This window comes from Neoarius graeffei, chromosome 15 (assembly GCF_027579695.1).
Source record: "Neoarius graeffei isolate fNeoGra1 chromosome 15, fNeoGra1.pri, whole genome shotgun sequence".
NCBI classification, from domain to species: domain Eukaryota; kingdom Metazoa; phylum Chordata; class Actinopteri; order Siluriformes; family Ariidae; genus Neoarius; species Neoarius graeffei.
The window spans coordinates 16,019,676-16,034,691 of NC_083583.1; the positions used below are offsets into that span (position 1 = coordinate 16,019,676).

Sequence of the window (15,016 nt, forward strand, 5' to 3'; positions counted from 1 at the left end):
ATGAAGGGTGTTTTCACACTTGGTCCCTTTCAGCCATCTAACCGAACTCAGATCGATGACTCAGCATTTTTTGCGCATATGTGAACACTCGAACCGTACCCAGACCCCTTTAAAGCGAACCGAACCGAGACCACCTCAGGAGGTGGTCTCAGTACGGTTCGCTAAAAATCAACAGTACGGTTTGCCTAATCTGCGCATTGTGAACAAAAAGCGCACCGGGTTCACTTCGCCTTTTTCGCTGTAGTTTAACCTTCTTTGTTTGGCGTAGTTGGTCACGTGACTGTAGCAGGGAAACTCGACTTCCTTTTGGAACTTACCACAGCCGCTGGAATAAATTTATTTTCCTTAATCCGCACTATTTTGATCAAAGAATACAGCAGGGCAAGCATGGCAGCAGACATTTTGATTCAAGAGAATTACCCAGAATTCCGTGCACTGGGGGTCTGAGGGCTCTAGAGGACCTGGTGTGAACAGAAAGAGAACTGAGGCCCCATCAAAGCTTAACTGGACCAGAAAGAGAACCCAATCCTCTTTGTAATAAATTCACAGTGTGAACACAAAAAGAACTGAGTTCTTTTTCTGTTGGTCCACTTTTTGGTCCACTTAAAGAGGACTGAGTCTGGTTCCTTTAAAGGGGACCAGGTGTGAAAACACCCGAAGTGCGAGACCGAGTCAAGACCAGAACCAGACCAGTGTGTGAAGGGGGTGGGGGAGGGGTGACAGCCATTAACAGGAAGAAAAATGTAAAATTAGCAGTGAGTCACGTTATTGGTCGCATTTGAAGCAGGAAATTTTGCATCCAATCACAGTAAGGGTGTTTTCACACCTGGTCCCCTTTAAAGGAACCAGACTCAGTCCTCTTTAAGTGGACCAAAAAGTGGACCAACAGAAAAAGAACTCAGTTCTTTTTGTGTTCACACTGTGAATTTATTACAAAGAGGACTGGGTTCTCTTTCTGGTCCAGTTAAGCTTTGATGGGGCCTCAGTCCTCTTTCTGTTCACACCAGGTCCTCTAGAGCCCTCAGACCCCCAGCGCACGGAATTCTGGGTAATTTTCTCTTGAATCAAAATGTCTGCTGCCATGCTTGCCCTGCTGTTCTTTGATCAAAATAGTGCGGATTAAGGAAAATAAATTTATTTATTTATTTATTTATTTATAGTTATATTATTGTGGCCGACTCGTCAGTCAGTAAGTTCAGAGAACTGTAAAGCGGCTGTGGTAAGTTCCAAAAGGAAGTTGAGTTTCCCTGCTACAGTCACGTGACCAACTACGGCAAACGAAGAAGGTTAAACTACAGTGAAAAAGGCGAAGTGAACCCGGTGCGCTTTTTGTTCACAATGCGCAGATTAGGCGAACCGTACCGTTGATTTTTAGCGAACTGTACTGAGACCACCTCCTGAGGTGGTCTCACTCAGTTCGGTTCGCTTTAAAGGGGTCTGGGTACGGTTGGAGTGTTCACATATGCGCAAAAAATGCTGAGTCATCGATCTGAGTTCGGTTAGATGGCTGAAAGGGACCAAGTGTGAAAACACCCTAACACTGTTCACAAATAAATCCGACAATGCACAGGCAATTTAGTGAAATCCCCGCAGTTGTGGTCTTGACTGGTTTTGAAATAAAATCCCGAGTCCTCTGTGTCGGAGACTGAGTAAAAATGTGGTCGATTCTGAGATGAGACCTTCAAAAAGTGGTCTTGAGACCAGTCTCGAGTACTACAACACTATTAATTTCCTTATATTTAGATCTAGATATGTGTAGTATGACCCTCACATACTGAAGCAGTGGGATTTGGTGTCAACACAGGCTTTATTATGCTACAACAAGCTACAACAGAGGAAGGAGAGGAAGCTGAGGCTACAGTAGTAAGGGGCTAGGGAATGCATTGTGTCAGTGAGAGTCCCCACAACGGTAAAGTACAAGAAGTGTGTGTGTGTGCGTGTTATGGGAGATAAAGAACCCCAAGGCATACAAACTCCTGCTCAGGAAAGTGGATTGTATACAAATTTAATTTAGTTCCCTTCACAGCTTGTCATCATGACTTCCGAAGTGAGTTTATAATATTTATTCATCAAGTGCTTTGTCAGCTTGGACATGCACGGTGCATTTTAATACATCCTGTTCCTAAAGGACCGGGCCATCACCGTATTATAGGGTAGTCACACTAGAGGTGGAATGAGCCGGAATGCCGTCGGAATGAAAATTCTTCGTATATTCCGGGATATTCGAAGTGCATTCTAAAAATTCTGACTGCATTCTGAAGCTACATCCACACGACAACGGCAACGAGATTTTTTTTTTAGCGGGTAAAAAAAATATCACGTCCACATGGGCAACGGATCAGTAAACTATCAGGTACATATGGCAACGCAACGCTTGCTGAAAACGATGCAATACACATGCCACACCTCTAGGTGCGCTGTAAGACGGTCCCATCGGAGACACCAGAACAATAGAAGAAGTAGGACGCATGCGCATAAACCCCTTCTTCTACCTGGCGTGAATGAGTGAGTGCTGCTTGTTCTAGTCATGTGGTTGTGACGTCATCGTAAACAAATCCGTTCTACTCATCCAGACGACTTCGCAACGGCGCCGTTGCCAGATTTTTCCACTCTGGAAACCGTTCTCAAAAATATCGTTTTGGGGCACCCAAAACGCTGGTGCCGTGTGGACGCTAGGCCGAAACAATAAACAATTTTATCGGATTCCCCTGAATCCGTTGCCGTGTGGACAGGGCCTTAGTGTATTCCAAACATTCGGGCCCATTCTTGTGGCCGGCCCGAATGTTTTGCTCATGCTCAAAACATTTGAGGTGCATTCGAAGAGGAGAAATATCGAACGGCATTCGAAGTGTATTCTGACTGCATTCTAAATATTCTTACGGCATTCCAACAGCATTCGAAACATTCTGATCGCGTTCGAGGGAAAATCGAAATGGCAAGCCACTTCAAATCCTGCCAGAATGTCCTGAATGAGCCAGAATGCCGTCAGAACGAAAATTCTTCGTATATTCCGGGATATTCGAAGTACATTAATGCCGCTTTTCCACTACAAACGCGGCTGAGTCGGGCTGAGCCGTGCCGTGCTGAGTCGAGCTGAGTGGGGCTGTTGGAGTTGCATTTCGACTCCAACTGCGCTGAACCGTGCTGGCTGGAAGTGGGTGGACACATTGGGTGGAGTTAGCGAAAGTGGGTGGACGTCACGTGATGTCGTTAAGCGGCGCAAACAGTGACATCAGTGATCTTTTAAGCGGTAGTCTCACGACCCGGATAGTAAACAATAAACATGGAGGACATGGAGTCGTTAGTGTTGCTGGTCTTGGTGCTGTGGCTTGTTGTCACCGACAACGCCAACAGATACTGGCAAGAGCGTATAGATGAGGCGAGGCGCATAAGGCTTCATAATTCTCGTAATTTGTGATTCTTCTTCTTCCGGGTTTACGGTGTTTACAGATCCCAGCGTGCTCGCGGGGCGTGTGTGGGCATGTGAGGACACTCCTCCTCACCAATCAGTGCACAGGGGAGTGTCTGCTCACGCCCCCAGCCTCACTCGGCACGGTTTGGCTCGCTTCAGCCCCACTCCAAAACCGTGCGAGTTTTAGGGGCTAAGCAGGGCTGAAGCGAGCTGAGTCGTGCTGTTTTTTGGTAGTCGAAACGCGAGCCGTGTCGGGCTGAAGTGAGCTGAAGCGAGCTGAAGTGAGCTGAAAAAGGGTAGTGGAAAAGGGCCATAAGTATTCGAGCTGCATTCTCTTTGAATTATTAGACATTCGAAACATACTCGGCAGCTATTCCGGGAGTGTTCTGAATGCATTTGAGGTGAATTCGTACAGCATTCGAAGCACCTTCCGACCAGACATCGGGTGGTATTCGGGCAGCAATCGAACCGCACTTGTACGGCATTCGAAGTGCATTCTTAATATTCTTACTGCATTCTAACAGCATTCGAGGGATTCCTACTGTGTTCCAACTACATTTGAACTGCATTCGAAAGCTAATACACCCGGAACGTGCAAGAACCATTCGAGGTGGGTTTGAAGCGCATTCTAAGTATTCGAACGGCATTCTTACAAAGTTGTAAGAATGTTGGTCAGTTTGAAATTCCTACCTGAATGTGGCACGAATTTTGAAAAATTTTTCATTCCGTCTGGTTCTGCTTGATTCCTGCTAATTCCGAACAAGTGTGACGGGGCCTTTACTGTTAGTGCTGCTGATAATGGAAGGGATGATCTTTGTTTTGAGTATAACACACACACACACACACACACACACACACACACACACACGTTTGTCTCACTATCATTGTGAGGACCTTCCACTGACATAATTATTTATTGCAGTTAATTAATGCTGTGCTGCACCTAAACCTAACCTTAATCTTAGTATTTTACTATTCTTGTGGGGACATTTGGTCCTCAGTAGTATAAAAACTCTCACACACACACACACACACACACACACACACGTTTGTCTCACTAGCTTTGTGAGGACCTTCCACTGACATAATTATTTTTGCAGTTAATTAATGCCGTGCTACACTTAACCCTAACCTCAGTAATGAAAAGGAAACGTACTTGGCTTTTTTAAAATTTATTTTTAATTAATTAATTAATTAATTAATTAATTAATTAAACATTTTTTGTTTTAAAAAAACACAACAGCAATTTCCTTTATTTTATATTATTGTTTATATTGTTTGAGTGTTTAGTCTATGTCTAGTTCTCATCTTAAGTGTTTATACTGTTTATATTGTTTGTTTGGGGCGGCACGGTGGTGTAGTGGTTAGCACTGTCGCCTCACAGCAAGAAGGTCCTGGGTTCGAGCCCCGGGGCCGGCGAGGGCCTTTCTGTGCGGAGTTTGCATGTTCTCCCCGTGTCCGCGTGGGTTTCCTCCGGGTGCTCCGGTTTCCCCCACAGTCCAAAGACATGCAGGTTAGGTTAACTGGTGACTCTAAATTGAGCGTAGGTGTGAATGTGAGTGTGAATGGTTTTCTGTGTCTATGTGTCAGCCCTGTGATGACCTGGCGACTTGTCCAGGGTGTACCCCGCCTTTCGCCCGTAGTCAGCTGGGATAGGCTCCAGCTTGCCTGCGACCCTGTAGAAGGATAAAGCGGCTAGAGATAATGAGATGAGATGAGATTGTTTGTTTGTTTGTTTGTTTGTTTGTTTTTTCAATTATTCTATTTTTATTTTTATTTACTGCATTGCCTGTTTGCAACGTGGGCCATAGAGGACTGAAATTTCATCTGTGCTGTATGTCGAGCATGTATAGCATATTTGACAATAGACTTGACTGGACTTATGGGGACCATCCAAATGTCCCCACAAGGTCGAAAATGTCAGATTTTACTATCCTTGTGGGGATATTTGGTCCTCAGTAGTATATAAACACACACACACACACACACACACACACACACACACGTGCGTCTCAAACAATTAGAATATTGTGAAAAAGTTCTTTTTTTCATAATTTAATTCAAAAAAGTAAACTTACATGTATTCTATATTCATTATACGTAAAGTGAAATGTTTCAAGTCTTTTTTTGTTTTAATTTTGATGATGATGGCTTATAACTCATGAAAATCAGAAATCCATCCATTATCCGTAACCGCTTGTCCTGTGCAGCAAGCTGGAGCCTATCCCAGCTGACTACGGGCGAAAGGCGGGGTACACCCTGGACAAGTCGCCAGGTCATCACAGGGCTGACACATAGACACAGACAACCATTCACACTCACATTCACCCCTACGCTCAATTTAGAGTCACCAGTTAACCTAACCTGCATGTCTTTGGACTGTGGGGGAAACCGGAGCACCCGGAGGAAACCCACGCGGACACGGGGAGAACATGCAAACTCCGCACAGAAAGGCCCTCGCCGGCCACGGGGCTCGAACCCGGACCTTCTTGCTGTAAAGTGACCACGCTAACCGCTACACCACCGTGCCGCCTCCAATTCCAATCACTTCACCAATCTCCTTAGTCGTTTTCTTTGCTCGACGCAGGCCGATGATTTGACCCTTCTGAAATACAAGAACATCTTTTCCACAACCACTAAAAAATTGAAGCCCTCTTTCTGCACAGTTGTGGCTCTTTTATCTGTTCAGAGATGGATCCTCAGCCAAGCGCAACTATTTATATTCAGCGAGCATCTGAACGAGATATTGGTGCAGAGATCGAGGCACAGGGAATGAAAGCTGGCCGCGAGCGCAACGCTAAACACACCTGAAACGATTTACTTCATTTGCTTTCTCTGCTGTGTGGCTCAGTGTAGGGCGCGAGTTCTGCAGGTCACATCTGCGTGCATGAGCTCGAGTGCAGTTGCTGTTTTGTGATCAGTGGAGTCGGGTGTAATTCTCCTTTCGTTTGTAGTCTGGGGAACTGAAGACCTTGGGTTTTTCTCTTTTTTTTTTTATTTCTGGTCCAATACACACACGATGTATGAAATTCTTTGGGGGCCAATTTCAAACATCGGTTTATTAAAACACAGGAAATCCATTTGTGGTCATTGTGTACAGAAGAGGACACAGATGCAATTATAAGTGTCACAGGTTATGAGCTGTTCGTTCTTTCTCACTTTCTGGCTCCACAATAATGCTGGAAAGGTCATGCATCGTTTTACAGCGATGTAGTGTCGAGCTAAATAGCTGGAGGGGGGAAACGAATGCCGTGACATCATCAGGGACAAAATCCAATGATCCGAGACCTGGATTATGCTTTCGTAGCGGGTGTGCAGGCTAGCAGAAACGAAGTAGTGATGTTCAATCAAGGGCTGTAAACAGGAAGTAGCATTAGATGAAAATGCAGGGTTTTTTTTTTTTTTTTAAACTTTGTTCAGACAACATGGTGGCACTTGTACAAATGTATGTTACAGGTCAGAATTGTAGGTCGGGTGGAATTTTTCAATCTAGGTTAGAATTTTTAACCCCGTTCCTAATTTGCTACTCGTATTATGGAGACCTACTGTATCTAGGGTTTGGATTTGGGAAGATTTTGTATTTTAAATTACTTGATGATGTAATAAGGGCGGCACGGTGGTGTAGGGCTGTCGCCTCACAGCAAGAAGGTCCGGGTTCGAGCCCCGTGGCCGGCGAGGGCCTTTCTGTGCGGAGTTTGCATGTTCTCCCCGTGTCCGCGTGGGTTTCCTCCGGGTGCTCCGGTTTCCCCCACAGTCCAAAGACATGCAGGTTAGGTTAACTGGTGACTCTAAATTGACCGTAGGTGTGAATGTGAGTGTGAATGGTTGTCTGTGTCTATGTGTCAGCCCTGTGATGACCTGGCGACTTGTCCAGGGTGTACCCCGCCTTTCGCCCGTAGTCAGCTGGGATAGGCTCCAGCTTGCCTGCGACCCTGTAGAAGGATAAAGCGGCTAGAGATAATGAGATGAGATTGTTTGTTTGTTTGTTTGTTTGTTTTTTCAATTATTCTATTTTTATTTTTATTTACTGCATTGCCTGTTTGCAACGTGGGCCATAGAGGACTGAAATTTCATCTGTGCTGTATGTCGAGCATGTATAGCATATTTGACAATAGACTTGACTGGACTTATGGGGACCATCCAAATGTCCCCACAAGGTCGAAAATGTCAGATTTTACTATCCTTGTGGGGATATTTGGTCCTCAGTAGTATATAAACACACACACACACACACACACACACACACACACACACACACGTGCGTCTCAAACAATTAGAATATTGTGAAAAAGTTCTTTTTTTCATAATTTAATTCAAAAAAGTAAACTTACATGTATTCTATATTCATTATACGTAAAGTGAAATGTTTCAAGTCTTTTTTTGTTTTAATTTTGATGATGATGGCTTATAACTCATGAAAATCAGAAATCCATCCATTATCCGTAACCGCTTGTCCTGTGCAGCAAGCTGGAGCCTATCCCAGCTGACTACGGGCGAAAGGCGGGGTACACCCTGGACAAGTCGCCAGGTCATCACAGGGCTGACACATAGACACAGACAACCATTCACACTCACATTCACCCCTACGCTCAATTTAGAGTCACCAGTTAACCTAACCTGCATGTCTTTGGACTGTGGGGGAAACCGGAGCACCCGGAGGAAACCCACGCGGACACGGGGAGAACATGCAAACTCCGCACAGAAAGGCCCTCGCCGGCCACGGGGCTCGAACCCGGACCTTCTTGCTGTAAAGTGACCACGCTAACCGCTACACCACCGTGCCGCCTCCAATTCCAATCACTTCACCAATCTCCTTAGTCGTTTTCTTTGCTCGACGCAGGCCGATGATTTGACCCTTCTGAAATACAAGAACATCTTTTCCACAACCACTAAAAAATTGAAGCCCTCTTTCTGCACAGTTGTGGCTCTTTTATCTGTTCAGAGATGGATCCTCAGCCAAGCGCAACTATTTATATTCAGCGAGCATCTGAACGAGATATTGGTGCAGAGATCGAGGCACAGGGAATGAAAGCTGGCCGCGAGCGCAACGCTAAACACACCTGAAACGATTTACTTCATTTGCTTTCTCTGCTGTGTGGCTCAGTGTAGGGCGCGAGTTCTGCAGGTCACATCTGCGTGCATGAGCTCGAGTGCAGTTGCTGTTTTGTGATCAGTGGAGTCGGGTGTAATTCTCCTTTCGTTTGTAGTCTGGGGAACTGAAGACCTTGGGTTTTTCTCTTTTTTTTTTTATTTCTGGTCCAATACACACACGATGTATGAAATTCTTTGGGGGCCAATTTCAAACATCGGTTTATTAAAACACAGGAAATCCATTTGTGGTCATTGTGTACAGAAGAGGACACAGATGCAATTATAAGTGTCACAGGTTATGAGCTGTTCGTTCTTTCTCACTTTCTGGCTCCACAATAATGCTGGAAAGGTCATGCATCGTTTTACAGCGATGTAGTGTCGAGCTAAATAGCTGGAGGGGGGAAACGAATGCCGTGACATCATCAGGGACAAAATCCAATGATCCGAGACCTGGATTATGCTTTCGTAGCGGGTGTGCAGGCTAGCAGAAACGAAGTAGTGATGTTCAATCAAGGGCTGTAAACAGGAAGTAGCATTAGATGAAAATGCAGGGTTTTTTTTTTTTTTTAAACTTTGTTCAGACAACATGGTGGCACTTGTACAAATGTATGTTACAGGTCAGAATTGTAGGTCGGGTGGAATTTTTCAATCTAGGTTAGAATTTTTAACCCCGTTCCTAATTTGCTACTCGTATTATGGAGACCTACTGTATCTAGGGTTTGGATTTGGGAAGATTTTGTATTTTAAATTACTTGATGATGTAATAAGGGCGGCACGGTGGTGTAGCGCTGTCGCCTCACAGCAAGAAGGTCCGGGTTCGAGCCCCGTGGCCGGCGAGGGCCTTTCTGTGCGGAGTTTGCATGTTCTCCCCGTGTCCGCGTGGGTTTCCTCCGGGTGCTCCGGTTTCCCCCACAGTCCAAAGACATGCAGGTTAGGTTAACTGGTGACTCTAAATTGAGCGTAGGGGTGAATGTGAGTGTGAATGGTTGTCTGTGTCTATGTGTCAGCCCTGTGATGACCTGGCGACTTGTCCAGGGTGTACCCCGCCTTTCGCCCGTAGTCAGCTGGGATAGGATCCAGCTTGCCTGCGACCCTGTAGAACAGGATAAAGCGGCTAGAGATAATGAGATGAGATGAGATGATGTAATAAGACTTGACTTGTTAATAAATTCAAAATGTACATCACTCCTTCCATTGTACTGTAGTTGTCACTGGTCTAGTGGTGAAGGTGTTGGGTTAAGAATCAGAAGGTTTTGCGTTCGAATCCTGGTCAAGTATGTTCTGGTCAAAAAATGTTAATTGAGTAGATAGGAATAAGTAGACAGACGAGAGGAAGTGGATAGGAGAGAGAGAGATACGGTAATAGAAGTGATGAAAAATCCCTTTTAAGAATATTAGATAATCCAAAATTTTACCTCGGTTGGAAATTATGAACAAGGATAAATTTGAACCCAGGTCACAAAAAAAAAAATCACCTAGGTTGAAATTTCTTTTATCGGTCACGTTTACAAATATGAATATAATTTTAGTTAGTTAATCTCATCTCATCTCATTATCTCTAGCCACTTTATCCTGTTCTACAGGGTCGCAGGCAAGCTGGAGCCTATCCCAGCTGACTCCGGGCGAAAGGCGGGGTACACCCTGGACAAGTCGCCAGGTCATCACAGGGCTGACACATAGACACAGACAACCATTCACACTCACATTCACACCTACGGTCAATTTAGAGTCACCAGTTAACCTAACCTGCATGTCTTTGGACTGTGGGGGAAACCGGAGCACCCGGAGGAAACCCACGCAGACACGGGGAGAACATGCAAACTCCACACAGAAAGGCCCTCGCCGGCCCCGGGGCTCGAACCCAGGACCTTCTTGCTGTGAGGCGACAGCGCTAACCACTACACCACCGTGCCGCCCGTTAGTTAATCTACTCAGGAAAAAAAAATACTTAAAAATGAACCACTTTATTACCTCGCCCGGGACGGAGTCCACCAGGGGGTGAGGTTTTGTTTTCGGTGGGGTTTCTTTGTTTGTTTGTTTTTTTGTCAGCAACATTACGGGAAAACGGCTGAACCAATCTTCATGAAGCTTTCAGGATGGATGGGCATTGGTGTCAAATAGAACCGCCAACATTTTGAGGGTCATCTGGTCAAGGTCACCAAAAAGGTCTAAATCTTTTTTTTTTGCGATATTGTCCTTCATATTCCTCATATTTACTTTAAACCAATTCCAAAATGTTCATCTTTCAATTCTGCTTCCATTGATATGCTACATAGCGGGGGATCTCTCATAGTTTTCTTTCAAACTTTCATTTGTTTGCTTGTGTGTCTGTGTCGGTTAACAATCTAGCATCTAGATCGGGGTGTCCAAACTGATCCATAAAGGGCCGTGTGGCTGCAGGTTTTCATTCCAGCCATGCAGCAGTACACCTGATTTGGCTTATTCAATCAACTGACACACCCACGCTTTAATCAAGGGTGGGTGTGGCTGCAAGTATTTGACTGTGTGAAGACAGTTCAGTTGATTGAATGAGCCAAGTCAGGTGTGCTGCTGCATGGCTGGAATGAAAACCTGCAGCCACACGGCCCTTTATGGATCAATTTGGATACCCCTGATAGATGGTTGCACCGATTGACTTCAAATGGTCTGTAGATTACCTTATTTTAAATTTTGGTCAAGGTCACCGTAAAGGTCAACCTTTTGGTCAAAATAACATATTTTCCATTATAACTCTAAAACAGTTGCTGATAGACAGATGTTTACTATTATGAGTGTATAGGAACTCCCATATGGCCTTTCATTTGGCACCATGATCTTTGACCTTGAATGACTCTGAAATGTCAAACTTAAGGTCATGGATTTTCATAGGACTGTAACCTGACGGCTGATGATTGAGAAATATTACCATTATCAACATATAGGTATAAAACAAGTGCCGCCGGGCGAGGTTTGTTTTGCCTGGCAACACTTGTACTGAAACTTAAGTTAATGCCGCTTTTCCACTACAAACGCGGCTGAGTCGGGCTGAGCCGTGCCGTGCTGAGTCGAGCTGAGCGGGGCTGTTGGAGTTGCATTTCGACTACAACCGCGCTGAACCGTGCTGGCTGGAAGTGGGTGGACACATTGGGTGGAGTTAGCGAAAGTGGGTGGACGTCAGGTGATGTCGTTAAGCAGCGCAAACAGTGACATCAGTGATCTTTTAAGCGGTAGTCTCACGACCCGGATAGTAAACAATAAACATGGAGGACATGGAGTCGTTAGTGTTGCTGGTCTTGGTGCTGTGGCTTGTTGTCACCGACAACGCCAACAGATACTGGCAAGAGCGTATAGATGAGGCGAGGCGCATAAGGCTTCAGAAATTCTCGTAATTCGTAATTATTCTCCTTCCGGGTTTGCGGTGTTTACAGATCCCAGCGTGCTCGCGGGGCGTGTGTGGGCATGTGAGGACACTCCTCCTCACCAATCAGTGCACAGGGGAGTGTCTGCTCACGCCCCCAGCCTCACTCGGCTCGGTTTGGCTCGCTTCAGCCCCACTCCAAAACGGTGCGAGTTTTAGGGGCTAAGCAGGGCTGAAGCGAGCTGAGTCGTGCTGGTTTTTGGTAGTCGAAACGCGAGCCGTGTCGGGCTGAAGTGAGCTGAAGCGAGCTGAAGTGAGCTGAAAAAGGGTAGTGGAAAAGGGCCATAAGTTGAGAGAAAAGCGGCTCCATGCAACCAAAAATGTGTACCGAACTTAAATTAAAAAATAAATAAAAAATTGTAGACTACATGAAGAAAAGCATTGATCATTGCTGCTCCGTGCTGTCAGTGCGTTTTACACCACAGTGCTGTTTAATTGTTTTTTTTTTTTGTTTATGTTCCACGTTATTTCATAGTTTTGATGTCTTCAGTATTGTTCTACAATGTAGACAATACAGAAAAACCTATGAATGAGTAAGTGTGTCCTAACTTTTGACTGGTGCTGTTATGTATGGCTGCCATGGAGCTGTGGTTTGTGCACAGGGGCCTTGTCATGCTGGAACAGGTTTAAGCCTCTTAGGCTACGTTCACACTGCAGGCTGAAGTGACTCAAATCCGATCTTTTCGCCCATATGTGACCTGTATCCGATCTTTTATTGACAATATGAACGACACAGATCCGATTTTTTCAAATCCGACCCAGGCCGTTTGGATATGTGGTCCTAATTCCGATTCCTATCCGATCTTTTCATATGCGACTTCAGTCTGAACCACCAGGTCGCATTCATCCGACTTACACGTCATCAACAAGCCACAAACGTCACTATTCTGCGCTGAAGTAGGCGGCGGGTCTCTCAAAAAAAAAAGTTACAGCAACATGGCGCATAATCACGGGCGCAGATAGAGGGTGGGACTCGTCCCACCCAGATTTAAATTCACCTCGCTCGGCCCCCCCCACTTATAGGGAGGAAAAAACGTCTATGCTGTCTTTCTTTGCATAAGGCAAACCTCACGGAAAAATCAAAAGACTAATTACCATTCGGTTTATTGAGGTGCACAGCAGTGTATACGTAGTTGCAACAATTCACATAAAACAAAACAGAGACTGATATTCGGTTGGTTGAGCTGCGCAGACTGCACAGGTTGCGAGCTCGAGCTTGGTTGCTATGGTAACCCACAACAAGTTTGACAGGCATATCGGGGTTGGGGTTGGTTTGCTGGCAGCTTTGTCCCCCCCAGTTTTTTGTCCCCCCCAGTTCAAAAAACGTATCTGCGCCCCTGCGCATGACATCAATGCGAGGGACGCTTCGGGCTGTGAAGGTTCTGAATCTTCTCAATGGAAGGACGCAGAGGTTAGGGAGCTGATTTCCATTTGGGGGGATACAGCTATTCAAGCTAGATTGGATGAGTCATACCGCAACCGGGCGGTTTTACTTCCGTAAACACTGGCCATGCTCACTGCGTGTGACGTCGTCGTATCCTGCAATGCGCATGCGGAACACTTTTAGGTCGCTTTTTGTTCATACTGAGGATCACATACAAGTCGCATATATTTGTTAATGTGAACGACCTCACAAAAAAATCGGATTTCACAAAAAAATCGGAATTGAGCATTAAGCCTTGCAGTGTGAACGTAGCGTTAGTTACAGTGGAGTTAAAGGAGAACTGAAGGCAAATTTTTATCATAAATTCTATTTCTCTCATTTTATTAAATATCGGAATGCATTTTTGTGTCACTGCTATAGCAAGTTGAGTGTTTGAAATACACTATGTGATATATCAGTCCATATGTCAAAGCAACGGCCGTAAACAAAATTCGTCGAGACCTTAATACACTTGATAGTTAAATGCATCTTTCAAACAGGAAAGGGAAAGATGCAAACAAGGGGATATATATATATATATATATATATATAAATAAAAAACATAACTTCCCCTTTTTACTAATTGATATGCTAATTTTCCCCACATCAGTGGCTAGGGGCCCCTTCCCCTTTTCTTGAAAAAAACCCCTGATGAGTCGAGGTTTAACTTCCAGATCGGATGTCAGAACAAATGTAGTAAAGCAACCAGGATGTTTTTCTTGGGATTATCCCCTTGTTTGCATCTTTCCCTTTCCTGTTTGAAAGATGCATTTAACTATTAAGTGTATAGTGGTCAGAGTTTGGTTGGATACAGGGAAAGGTGTCAAATGTAAAAAAACCAGCATCGTGAAACAGCCGGGAAAGGGTTTATCCCTTGTAACTGTCAATATAACTAATGGGGTATTGGGTATAAATAATCTTCCCATAGATTAAAATCACTATATGGGTGTGCTTTTACTACTGTACCTTAAACATGAATAGGCAGTCAAAACAACAGTTGACCTACTTTCCGGACTTAGGATTTTTCAGAAAATATGCAAAAATAGTACCATATACAAATGCTTAGTTTATATTGAAGGAGTTGGATAATCAAAGTTTTTATTGGCTTAAAAGTTTGATAAAAGGTGTCTGTTGATAGGGTTAAAGGCTCATTCCAGTCATCATGTGCTCACATGGCCAACTAATGGCCTGAAGTAGGGCGTACCAAATGGTAATTTTGTCCCGAAGCCATATTTGGGGCCTTCCTGTACCCCCACCAAAGATCTGAGTGCCCTGAAACTCTCTAAGTACACAGTAGAGTTCCCAAATATGATGATAAATCAGTTGAAATCCCATCAACATAAAAACTTTCCAAGATATGAACCCCTGAAATCTCATCTCATCTCATTATCTCTAGCCGCTTTATCCTGTTCTACAGGGTCGCAGGCAAGCTGGAGCCTATCCCAGCTGACTACGGGCGAAAGGCGGGGTACACCCTGGACAAGTCGCCAGGTCATCACAGGGCTGACACATAGACACAGACAACCATTCACACTCACATTCACACCTACGCTCAATTTAGAGTCACCAGTTAACCTAACCTGCATGTCTTTGGGGGAAACCGGAGCACCCGGAGGAAACCCACGCGGACACGGGGAGAACATGCAAACTCCACACAGAAAGGCCCTCGCCGGCCACGGGGCTCGAACCCGGA

The 15,016-nt window shown here is 44.9% G+C and overlaps 1 protein-coding gene across 7 annotated transcripts in view; it reads left to right on the plus strand.

Moving 5' to 3' along the window:
* neo1a (neogenin 1a) overlaps nt 1-15,016 on the plus strand; it is a 444,233-nt gene that overhangs the window by 164,689 nt on the left and 264,528 nt on the right. The gene's annotated exons all lie outside the window — the stretch shown is intronic.